The 13,233-nt window shown below is 39.9% G+C and overlaps 1 protein-coding gene across 1 annotated transcript in view; it reads left to right on the forward strand.

Annotated features, from left to right (window-relative positions):
* The window catches only part of F13A1 (coagulation factor XIII A chain), a 164,415-nt gene that overhangs the window by 97,508 nt on the left and 53,674 nt on the right, over positions 1–13,233 (forward strand). The gene's annotated exons all lie outside the window — the stretch shown is intronic.

Below are 13,233 nucleotides of genomic sequence, written 5' to 3' on the forward strand. Positions count from 1 at the left end.
TTGTGATTTCATCTTTCAATCAGAAATAGAAATGGGAGTCTGGGGCGCCTGGGTGCCTCAGTTGGTCAGCTGTCTGACTTCGGCTCAGGTCATGATCTCATGGTTCATGAGTTCAAGCCCTGCATCGGGCTCTGTGCTGACAGCTCAGAGCCTGGAGCCTGCTTTGGATTCTGTGTCTCCCTTTCTCTCTGACCCTCCCCTCCTTGCGCTCTGTCTCTCTCTCTCTCTCTCTCTCTCTCTCAAAAATAAACATTAAAAAAAAGTTTAAAGATTATTTTAAAAAAAGAAATAGAAATGGGAGTAAAGTTGAAATTGTTACTAATACCAACCACATAGTTCTTTCACTGCCCTGAACAACTTCATCACAAGCTGACTATGGGGAGTTTAAGATCCCAAAGAAATTTCCTTAGTCCACAGGACCTGCTCAGTCCAAAACAATATTCTAAAAGGAGGGGAGAAATCCAAATGTAAAAGATATTTATGGAGGTCTGCATGGGGGAAAACTGCCAGGCATTGAACTAGTTGGAATTTCCAAGCCAAAAATGTGTCTCCTATGGTTGTTCTTTATAAGTAATAAAGCTAAAACACTGTCAGTTGTAAAAGCATCTGAATGGGGATAGGAGGAAGTTACAAGCTCATTTTAAGAGAAATTAAAAGTTAGAAGTGCCTTAACTCCCCCGTGTTACAGGAATGAATCCCAGTTGTAGGAGCAGCGTTAACTTGCCAGTGCTGGTAAACGCTCATTTGAGGATGTTGCAAGGAGGAAATCGCCGAACTAGTAGCAGAGTGCTACTATGAATAAAAAACAGTGCAGTTCATTTGAAGGGAATGATCTGAGCAATGGTAAGCAAGAGAGGACAGGCAAGACAAAACCTCACCTCTATAAATTGAACAGCAATTTAAAGCATCATTTAAGCCCTTGGAATTACAGTATAGCAGCCCTGAATGTATATGGAATGACAAAAACAGACCCAAATAGCTGCCCCAAAAGCCTGTTGTCACAGTTTAAAATGGCAAAATGAGAATTATTTGGTATTCTGTACTGCACACCTTTTCCTTAAATACACACACGCGCGCGCACACACACACACACACACACACACACACACACACTTAATGCCCTCGTAGCCAACTGTGGCTGGAAATGATTCCTCCCTATTCCTTGGTCTAAATGCCCCTATCATAAATCTCAGTGGGCACCCTAGCAAATAACCCCATGTAACCCTAAACAAAATTGATACAAAATTGTGAAGCTGATAGATTTTGTTCTTGGTAACCCTTTCCTCTTTCGGCTTTCTACTTGAATTCCTTTCCCTGTCCCTGTTGCCCGTTGCTCCCTCATTGCCTTCCACAAAAGTCCCATCACCCTGGGACTATGATTCCTGATTGGAGACCCTTGCCCATCCTCCACCACCGGACCACTGCCCTAGGCTCCTCTTCCCTCCCCGTGCTTGGCGCATGGTGGGTTTTCAATATATGGTGACTAACGTCTCACTAACCCAACCTGGGACACAACTGACCACGGAGCACAAAGATTAAAGGCTCAGTAAGGTCTGAGTCCAAAGCTTGGCTCTGCCATTGACCAGCTGTGTGACCTTGGGCAAGGCATAACTTCTCTGTGCCTCTTTCCTCCTCTAAAGCAAATTTCCTATTTCATTCAGCACAGAGCCAAGCATAACAGGTGCCTAATGAGTGTTAGCTGTTATTATTGCCTTCATTATTAGTCACACAGCTGGAATTTCTTGGAGGCGGTATGTTGCCATCAACCTAAGCACATTGAAGCAGTCTGAAAAAGAGGGGTGTGTCCCATGTCCTAAGATGACTGAGCTATTTCTTTCACTTTGGAATATTTTTAAACAAAAGCAGAAATCTGTGTCTACCCCAACCCTCCCAGTGCAAACACTAGTGGATCCTACCAACTATAGATGTTCCATAAAACCAAAAGTATTTCTGAGACCCTCCTTGATTGAAAAAGCTGGTAGGGACTTTCCCTGGACACATCAATCAATACATGGTCCCCACCTCCACACACCCCCACAGCAAGCTCTCGCTTAGACAGTTACTTGCTGTGTGACCTTGAGAAAATGACTTCACCTCTCTGAGGCTTCAGTTTCTTCATCAGTAGAACGAGGATAACCATTTCCTGAAGGGGTAGCTGTGACAATTCAATGAGGTAATATAGGTAAAGTACTTACTGTAGTGCTAGGCCCAGACTTCTCAGTGCTCCTCAGTGCCTGCTTAGATTAGTAATGGCCACTGGTAAGAAGCAGGAGCTGCCTGAGCTATAGTTTGGTGGGGGGGGCAGAAGGCTGACAGAGGCTGAGGTGAGGGCAGGGAGGATTTGGTGGTCATCAGCTGACCATTGAGAAGCCAGTACAGCATAGCTGACAACACACAGCCTAACGAATCTCCTAGCAGGGATCTCAGGAGTAAGTGCCGTCCCCACAAGGTCCTGGACCCACTACCCTCCTCAGCCTCCAGTCAGACAAACTTGCCCCAACTACCTCCTGATTTGTGTGTGATTCCTGCCCTCCTTGCCCTGCCCCCTCCTCTCTTTCTAAAGGCAACCATGAGAATGACTTCTTGGTATCTCTGTCTTGTGCCTCCATCATCTCTTCAACACTGAGGTGTCCTGGTGGTACACAGTTTGTGGTGAATTAATTTGTCCAGTGGGCCCCAGTGGCCCAGGGTGTCCTCTTCCTTGTGACTCAGCCAAGCCCAGTGTGCCCAGAGCAGAAGTAAGCCAGTGTGAAGGGTTCAGAGGGAGAGTGCAAGAATGCTTTCAAGGGCATATTATCCTCAGCACTCTCCAAGACCAAGGTGGCTGAAGTGTGGGGTTTCAGCCCATGCCTTGACTCTTCTCCCTCTAGCTCCACAGACTGTGGAGGGCTGACTGCTTATTTTCCTGCTTCCTGGTTTGCCACTTCAGATCCCTGAATGGTAGACGTTCCTCGAAAGTGCCTCGCCTCACAGGGGGCCGTTTTGCACAGAGCAGACACACCGCTGATGCCCACAGAGGGAAGAGTCCCCTTCTTAGCAATTCAGGAGAGGGAGGGGCCAAGGCACCGTGGAAGGGCACAGCTGAACAAAATAATTGGACCTCACAGTAGCAGATGAAATTCTGAGAGGGCCAACACAAGGTAACATATCCTGGAAGGAACAATTTAAGCCTCCTGTCCCCTGTGTGCCAATGGGTTTTGAATTATGTGTAACCTCTGGAGGAAGGCATCTATGAATCACTGCGGACAGTTTAATGAAGATGCTTGTGCGATGTTTAGCTGCAGTGCAAACAGTGAATAGGGATATGAGGGCTCGTTGAGGAGGGAGAACACAGCTCACTCTGATGGGCAGGGGTAAGGTGACGGTTTGGCCTCACCTTGAAAGAGCTCAGTCTGATCACCTCATTATATGACTATCACAGTGGAAATGGAAACAATTTTCAAAGAAAAGGATGGTGGCACTTATTAGTGTCACGAAGGTATTTCCGTGAACAGCTCTTCTCCTTGTAAATGAAAGCGTTTATCCTGTGTCCTTTTTGCTGGAGAGGATGTAGTCAGATTTGATGATTCTGGGTGAAAGAACTATGCCCACCTCATGGCTGGCCCCCACCAGACTGCAGCCCCCACAGGGGGAGCAGTGTCTGATCTAATTTATTTTCATTTGTTTTGCCAGCATGTAACAGGGTGCAGGACTTAATAAATGAGCAAGGACTTAATAAATGGAATTGGTTGGAAAACATTTTTAATGCTCATTTAACTGAATAAGTGTCATTTAATTCATTTAACAAACACTATTGTGCGCTAATATGTCCAAATACCAGATGCTAAGGATTCAGAGAGAAATTAGTCAGCTACTACCCTTGAGGAGCTTGATCCAATGTTCGTGGATGAGACAACCATGTATAGAACTCTATAAAATATAACACCAGGCAGCATGGAGATGAGGGAAAGGGGCTTCCATTCTAAGCCCAGGGGGGCAAAGGCAAAGGCTGTTCACCTGGGAAGTGGCCATGGGCTCAAAGTCATTATCCCCCTGTAATCATCTGGCTGTGCTGTTCACAGATAGAATGTCGGGGAAATGACCTTGGCCCACAGATGAAACTCAAGGATATTCCTGTAAAAGTCTAAAGCGCCTAGATGAGACAACCAGAGATCAATCTGCTTCAAGAACCAGGCAGGAAGGAATGAAAGCTTATGCAGAGTTAGCCTGTGTTCGTATGACCACAGTTGTTGAATATCCAAACTTGCTCTAACTCGCCTTCCAGCCCCTTGCCACTCCTTTCCTCTGTGCCATCAAGAACACCTGGCTCTTTGTCTGCCTTCCTGAAGGAGCTGATACCCCCAGGCTGTGCATTCAGTGAGAAGTTGGATCCTTGTTCTCCACCTCTCACCACCTTTTCTGCTTCTCTACCCTCTAAGTGTCTAATCCCTGCCTCCTTTAAGGACAAACCCACTCCTCACTCTCTTAGTTTTAGAGGTCCAATAGCCAACAGTGTCCCAAATTCCCTCTGGAAGACAACAGCTCTCTAGATCCCATGACTTCTTTTTGTTCAGTTTCTAAGCCACTCCTTCCCATGTCCCTTTCCATCCTGCTCACATTCCCAGGGAAGTTGTTCAACTCCTGACAATGGAGCTTCAAGAGAGGTGGGTGGAAGCTCGTGCTATCCATGCCCTTGGGATGTGAAGAGAAGGGGGCTGAGCACATGCGTGTACGCCAAGATACATAGCTGACCCGTCTGCTTCTCGAGGTCCAGCTGATTGGCCAATTGGCAGATGTAGAAAACATCCTAACTCAGAGTTAAACATTTTATATGATATTAAAGATAATTGAGAAAATGATGAACACTAGAACAATCAGCAAGTCTTTACCTCCTTTATTGCCTTTTCATTTGAAATTCAGGAGGTTTGATTAAACTGGCATTTTCAATTTAATTTTTGAAAATAATTGTGAACAAGCACATTTGTATTTATCCATTTCAGCTCAAAGTTGCAACAATCTAAGCATTAGTCAGTGATCCAAGTGGAAAGTAATCACAATTTTATTTTGTTTTTTCCCAAGGCATCATGGAAAAACACTATATCAAGTCAGACTATTCTTGTAATTTTTTTCCCTCCCTCTCTTCTCTCCATGGTTTAAGGTAATACAATTAGCTCTGCCACTAATTAGCTGGGTCACTTTGGGCAAGTTGCTTGATTTCTCTGGACTGTAATGTTCTCATATGTAAATGTATGAGTTTGGTCTTAATTATCTCTAGGGACATTTCTAGCTTCCCCCTCAAAAAAAAAAGTTTTAATAAATTTCACTGTTCTTCCAGCAAGGGCTTTCCTCTCATAATTCCAGAAAGTTCTAGAAAGTAGAAGTACCATATGCTTCTACAACGGTAGAGCATAGTTCTCTACCACTTGCTCTCTGTGAAGACCTGTTCATCTGCACAGGGCCAGCTGTGATCCACTCACTAGGTGCTGCTTTGCAAATTGACTTCACATCAGCTCTCAAGGAAGGAAAAAAAAATCAAACAGACACCACAGAAAAATTTTGTAGTTTTTGGCATCAGTGAATCTCGTTCTTTTACAAAAATTCCAACTTCCTTCAACACTTGTTGGGAAGAGTACAGTTGTTATTGTTTTATTTTTTTTTCATTCTAAATGCAAAAATCTCTGCTGCAATGGGAAGTATTGACTCTATCAATAAAGCTCTTGGGAAACAAGTTTTAGAGCAGAAATTAAGCAGCCTTCACACCTGGAGGCCAGCACGGGATATAATACTGATCCTAATTCTCATTGCAGTCTCTGCACTGGGCATACTGGTTTGCATATTGTAGGTATGTTTTTGAAGTTTAGATTGATCTATCTTGTACATTGCTTTAGAGACTCAGTGTGTTCCAGCTAGTTGGACTTTCAGATTCTTGTATAATACTAAGGTTTAATTACTGTATGTGCAAAAAAGGATTATACAAAAACTAATTCCAGATGAAAAAAAGTAGAGAAAATTTTCTGAATATAGACCAAACTGCTTACAGATGTTTGTAAAACTAACCTGTGATACATCCAGGCTACCAATTCCAAACATCTACGGAAGACATTCTTTTCAAATAGATTATCTTTTTAATGTTACCGTCAGCCAAACTGTCTTTGAGGGACTCCTCTAGAACAAGATCATGAGTTCTGTCACTAGAGAACTAAGAATATGCACTCTGAATCTATACCAGAGCCTTGAAGAAAGGATGGTAAAAGTTATTTGCCACCTCCAAAGAATCAAAAAAGCTCATGCTTATGGAGTGCTTTCATTGTGCCAGGTTCTGATCTAACTGGGTGACACATAATAACTTGTTTGATCTTTTTAACAACCTGTTAGGGTGCTTGCTATTATTGTCTCCATTTATAGATGAAGAAACTGAGGCACAGTAACCTAAACATAGTCAGCAGCCAATAAGTGGCAGAGCCTGAATTACAAACCCAAAGGGGTTGACTCTAGAGCTCACTTTTTAAATAATACTTTTACTGAAATATAATTAACATAACAGTAATTTTAAAATTACAAGATTTTATATTGGGCTTACAATATAGAAAGATATAATCTAAATTATAATGATAGCACAAAGGACAAAGGGAATTGAACAAAGTTTTTGTATGTTATTAAAAATAGGTTGTTATTAATCTGAACTAGAGTTTTCAGTTAGAATGTTAATTATAATCCCAGGGAAACTACTAAGGAAAAACTGAAAAAAATATATAGTAAAAGAAACAGAGAAAGAACTAAAATGGCATACTAGAAAATATCTTTTTACACAAAGTAAAGAAGGAATGAGGAATAAAGAAGAAAAAGAACATAATATATATAGCAAGGAACCAGTAAAATGGCAGATGTCAGTCCTACTTATCAGTAATTGGATTAAATGTTAATGGATCAAATATTAAGATACGCTTTATGGCCTAACATATGGTCTATTCCGAAGAATGTTTCATTCCCATTTGAGAGATGTGTATTTTGTTGCTGTTGGGTAGGACATTTTGTAGACATCCATTAGGTCCGGTTGGCTTATTGTGTTGTTCTAGTCTTCTATTTGCTTGTTAATCTTCTACCTGCTTGTTGTGTCCATTATTGAAAGTGCAGTATTGAAGTATCCAACTTTTATTTGTTAAATTGTTTTTTTTTGTTTGTTTGCTTGCTTGTTTGTCTTTATTAAGGTACAAGTGACATTGGTTCTGGGTGTACAAGATAATGATTAATATTTGTGTATATTGCAAAATGATCACCATAAATTACATAGTTACAAAATGTGTGTGTGTGTGTGTGTGTGTGTGTGTGTGTAATGAAGACATTTAAGGTCTCAACTACCAACGTTCAAATAACTGGAAGTTTGTATCTTTTGACCCACTTTACCCCTTTTGCCTCCCCCCTACTCTTCACCTCTGGTTGTTAAATTGTCTATTTTTCCCTTCTGCTTTTAGATATGGGTATGTTAATGATTATTATGTTTTCCTAGTAGCATTACCTTTTTGTCATTATAAAATTTCCTTCTTTGTCTCTAGTAACAATATTTGTCATAAAGTCTATTTTGTCTGACATAAATATAGCTGCTCCAGTTATCTTTTGAGTCTATTTTCACAGCCTGTTTTTCCATCTTTTTACTTTCAACCTATTTGCATCTTTGAATATAAAGTGCATCTCTTGGATAAAACATACAGTTTTGTTATCCACCTTGCCAGTCTCTGCCTTTTGACTTTAGTGTTTAGTCTACAAGTGTTTAATGTAATTACTGATATATATCTGCAATTTTACTATATCCTTTCCATATGCATTATGTCTTTTTTCTTCCCCTATTTCTCCATTACTTTCTTACTTTGTGTAAAAAAAATATTTTGTGGTATACTATTTTAATTTTTTCTGTTTCTTTTGACTATATATATTTCACTTTTTTCCTTAGTAGTTTCCCTGGGGATTACAATTTAAAACCATAAATTGCAACAACCTGGTTCATACTAATACCAATTAATTTCAATATCATTCAAAAACTGTGTTCTACTCCTCCTGCCTTTGTTCTGTTATTGTAATGCAGATTGCATCTTTCTACATTATAAGCCCACCAACACAATTTACAATTACTGCTTTATGAAGCTGTCTTTAAAATCTGGGGTGCCTGGGTGGCTCAGTTGGCTAAGTATCTGACTTCAACTCAGGTCATGATCTCACAGTTCATGGGTTCGAGCCTTATGTTGGGCCCTGTGCTGACTGACAGCTCACAGCCTGGAGCCCGATTCGGATTCTGTGTCTCCCTCACTCTCTGCCCCTCCCCCACTCACTCTCTGTCTCCCTCTCATAGATAGATAAATAAATAAATAAATAAACAAAATCAGAAAGAAGAATTAAAAGCAAATATACATTTATACTGTTTTGTTTATTTCTCTATGTAGTTGCCTTTGCCTTCTTTTTTGAAGGATACTTTTCTTAGATATACAGTTCTTATTTAACTTTTTCTTTCAGCAGTTTGAACATATCATCCCACTGGCTTCTAGCTTCCATGGTTTCTGATGAGTAGTCAGTTTTCATCCTATTAGTGATCTCTTATACATAATGAATCACTTTTCTCATACTGTGTTCAAGATTCTCTCTTTATTTTCATCATTCTGCAGTTTGACTCTGAGGTATTTAGGCGTGTGTGTGTGTGTGTGTATATATATGTCTATAAATGTATGTATACACACACACACACACACATATATATATATATATATATATATATATATAGCTTTGAGTTTGTCCTATTTGAGATTTTTTGACTTCTCAGATATATACATTAATGTCTCATCAAATCTGGAAAGTTTTAGCTGTTATTTTTTTCAAATATTCTTTCTGCTCCTTTCTCTCTTTCCTTTTCTTCAGGGACCTTCACTATGAGTATGTTTGTACACCTGCTGGTATCCCACATGTCTCTGGGGCTTTGTTCATTTTTCTTAATAGTTTTTCTTCTGTTATTCAGACTAGTCATTTCAACTGACTTATCTTCAAGTTCACTTATTCTTTCTTCTTTGTGTCTACTCAGATCTGCTTTGGAGACCCACTAGTGAATTTTTGAATTTTTCATTCTAGTTATTATATATTTCAGCTCCAGAATTTCTGTTTGATTCCTTTTCATGATTGTTATCTTTTTCATTGATATCCTCTATTTGATTAGACATCATTCACATGGTTTTCTTTAGTTATTTGAACATGTTTGTTATAACTTAAACTTTTTGTCTGGTAAACCCAATGTCTTGGCTTCCTTGGTGATAGTTTCTCTTAATTTTTAATTTTTTTAAATGTTTATTTCTTTTTGAGAGAGAGAGAGTGTGCATAAGTGGGGGAGTGGCAGAGAGATGGAGATACAGGGTCCAAAACAGGCTCCAGGCCCTGAGCTGCCAGCACAGAGTCTGGCACAGAACTCTAATTCACAAGCAGTAAGATCATGACCTGAGCCCAAGTCAGACACTCAACTGATACCCAGACGCCCCAGTGACAGTTTCTCTTGATTGTTTTTGTTTGTTTGTTTTTCTGTATATGGACCATACTTTTCTGTTTCTTTGCATGTCTTCCATTTTTAAACAGTACTAGACATTTTTTTTAATGTTTATTTATTTTTGACACAGAGAGAGACAGAGCATGAACAGGGGAGGGTCAGAGAGAGGGAGACACAGAATCTGAAGCAGGATCCAGGCTCCGAGCTATCAGCACAGAGCCTGATGCGGGGCTCAAACTCACAGACTGTGCGATCATGACCTGAGCCCAAGTCGGATGTTTAACAGACTGAGCCACCCAACAGGTGCCCCAACAATACTAGACATTTTAAATAACATAATGTGACAACTCTGTAAATCATATTTCCTGCTCCCCAGAGTCTGTTGTTGATGTTTGTGTTGTTGTTGTTGTTGCTGCTGCTGCTGTTTGTTTGTTTGATGACTTTCCCAGACTAATTCTGTCAAGTGTCCCAGACTAATTCTTTATCATGTGTGGCCACAGATGTCTCTGCTGGGTTAGCTTAATGGTCAGTTAACAGTTGGACAAAAATTTCTTTAAATACCTTGAACTAACAAGGCCTCAGTCTTACTAAGGAGCTCTCTGTTTGTTGGAAGAAGGTCTTCAACACTCCATCAGCAAATTTATAATTCTGCTGGCGCCTTTACTTCCTGCTTGCACAGTACCTCCAGATCAGCTAGAAACGAGAATTTAGAGCCCTCTTAGGGCTTTCTTGGGAATGCTCACAGCCCTTCATATGTGTGTGGCCACCTAGACTCTCAAGAGTATGTCAAAGTTGTTCAAAGCCCCCTGTGAACATTTCAGTCCTTAGGGTTTCCTTTTAAGTTTATTAGGGGGCCAGCCTTTTATTATCACCAATTGGTGTCACCCCTTTATGCAACCATGATTTTAAACAGTTGCTTCTAATTATTTGTGAAAAATATCCTTTGGATAATGTAATTTGCACAGAGTGAAGTCTGAATCAAATCAAATAAAAAGAAGTCCTGGGAATGGAGATTTTCAGAAAACTGCCAAACAAGTTAGTGACAATTCTTTGGAGATGGCGCTTTTAGGGAGTTACAAACCCATTTTCTCCCCTTCATTGGTTGCTAGGCTGGAAGTTTTTATAGCTACCATATTCGTGAAGCTGCTGACTTTCATGACTACCATGGAGCTATGGAGAGGGGGAGTGGGAATAAGGCAAATTCAAATGCTACAAAACCTACTATTCTTAATGAGATCCATTTGTTTTTGTTGACTAAGTCTTCAGATTGTTGTAAGTCTTCAGTTCATTCACAGAGTTCCGGAAAAGTTGGCTTTCATCATGTTTGTTAGTATTCTCATTGTTTTTGTGAAGGAGCACTTTCTTGGAAGTCCTTACTCTACCATTTTAGAAATGTTTCCTTAGAGTACATTTTTAACCACTACACAAGTGATTTCAAATTAGGAGTCTACCACACTCCTTCACAGTTTTACATTTTGTAGGAATATTTTAGTATCTAGTATCATCTTCCTGACACATACCTGTTGAAAGACATGTTATTTTATGTATATCCTTTTATTTCTCTATTTATTTTGTACATTATAGGGCATTATATTGCTCTTTTAGAAATTGTGTGTAAAAAGCTATCTATGGACTTAATTTCAGTATAATAAAGGAATGTTATAAAATATTTGCTTTAAAACTAGGAAGGGGCATTGTTTTTTGAAGGTTGAAAATCATTGCCGTAGACTTCCCTTTCCTATGATAGTCCTATAAAAGAATATTTTCAAAGAGGGCCTGAAGTCCCTAATATACTCAACATCCACTTGAGAGAAAGCAAGGAGGGAGTTTGAGAAGTTAAACAAAATCAAAGGCTACTACAAATACATCTAGAAAATTAAAATTCAAGAGAAAGCGAGAGCCATCTGATAAATCACATAGAAAGCACTAAGATATTTTCATTAATAAGAAAAATATCATGTTTTGGTTACTCATAAATTCTGCCTAAGAGAGTCATCATACATACCATTCAATATTTACCAGTTTTTACATAATTAGAAGCTAATAAAATATAGGGGCCTCTGGGTGGCTCAGTTGGTTAAGTGTTGGACTTCAGTTCAGGTCATGATCTCATGGTTTGTGAGTTTGAGCCCCACATCGGGCTCTGTGCTGACAGTTCAGAGCCTGGAGCCTGCTTCTGATTCTGTCTCTCCCTCTCTCTCTACCCCTGCCCGGCTCATGCTCTGTCTCTCTCTGTCTGTAAACAATAAACATTAAAAAAAGAAGCTAATAAAATATACACCACAAAGGCTATACTGAATGTATTAATTTCTTTTGATGATTAATAAGACCTCTAGAAAACCTTGTATAAATAAGAGCTATCAACCTTAGAATTTTATATTCATAAAGAGCTTTATAATGCAAAATGATAATTTTTGTACCTGTTGAGACTGTTGGCTGTATTTTTTTAAATCCCTTCAATGATTATGGATAAACTTGGGCAGGATTTATTATAGGCATTTTTTATACATTAGAGTTATCCAAAACAAATCTTCTCAAAATCCAGTTTTTTCTTCATTTTCAGATGGGATATCAATTCCTAATTTTCTATGCCAGAGAGAGTAGTAAAGGTGGACAGGGCCTTATGTTCAAATTGAATCCAGCACAGGGAACCCAGAAGAGTTACAGAGAACCTTCTGCTAAGAAGTAATGGCAAATGCGGGTCATATGGACAGGTGACATCTACTTCCTGAGCATTTTAAGAGTTGTTTGTTTGTTTTGTTTTTGCTTTGTTTTTGCCAAATTTAGTTTTATTCTCTGTCTTACCCTTTTTCTGGTGCCACAGTGAGAAAAGTAAAACAGATAATCAAAACAGGGGAAGGTATCAGGGCACCTGGGTTACTCAGTCATTTGAGCATCAGCTCAGGTCATGATCTTGCATTTTGTGAGTTCAAGCCCCTCATTGGGCTCTGCTCTGGCAGTGAAGTCTGCTTGGGATCCTCTCTTTCCCTCTGTCTCTACCACTCCTATGTTTGCGTGCTTTAAATAAATAAATAAATAAATAAATAAATAACTTTAAAAAAAAAAAAAAAAGAGAGAGGTGCCCAGGAGGCTCAGTTGGTTAAGTGCCCGACTTTGGCTCAGATCATGATCTTGTGGTTATTGAGCTCGAGCCCCACTTCGGGCTCTGTGCTGACAGCTCAGAGCCCAGAGCCTGCTTCAGATTCTGTATCTCCCTCTCTCTCTCTCTGCCCCTCCCCTACTCGTGCTCTGTGTCTCTCTCTCTGTCAAAAATAAATAAATGCTAAAAAAAAAAAAAAAGAGGGGAAACTATCAAAAGAAGAGAAAATACCTTCATTACTTCATTACTTCTCTTTTTTCTTGGTGGGCAGTTGGTTTCTTTGGGGGGATGGGGGGGTGACACTAGCCTGGTCTCCCCCTGATTGGACCTCTGACTTTTGAATGACAACCCCAGAAAGATTTTAAATGTCCCTTCCTGGTTTTAGTATTTCAACAGCCCCTAACTATGAACAGCTGCATTCTGAAGTAGGGTAGTGCTCCCAGCTCCCAGCACCATAAAAGATTCTTCCAGCATGCCTCCCTTTCTCTGAATAATTCCTTTTTGTTGTCTTGCTTCATTACCTTTCCTAACTGACAAGTTTTTTCTTGGTCCAAGCTTTCATTTCCTCTTTGGAATGTCTTGTTAAACAAGCCTCAGAACCCACCAACTTGTCCCTACTTCTTTCAACAATTCCCAC

This window comes from Leopardus geoffroyi, chromosome B2 (assembly GCF_018350155.1).
Source record: "Leopardus geoffroyi isolate Oge1 chromosome B2, O.geoffroyi_Oge1_pat1.0, whole genome shotgun sequence".
NCBI lineage: Eukaryota > Metazoa > Chordata > Mammalia > Carnivora > Felidae > Leopardus > Leopardus geoffroyi.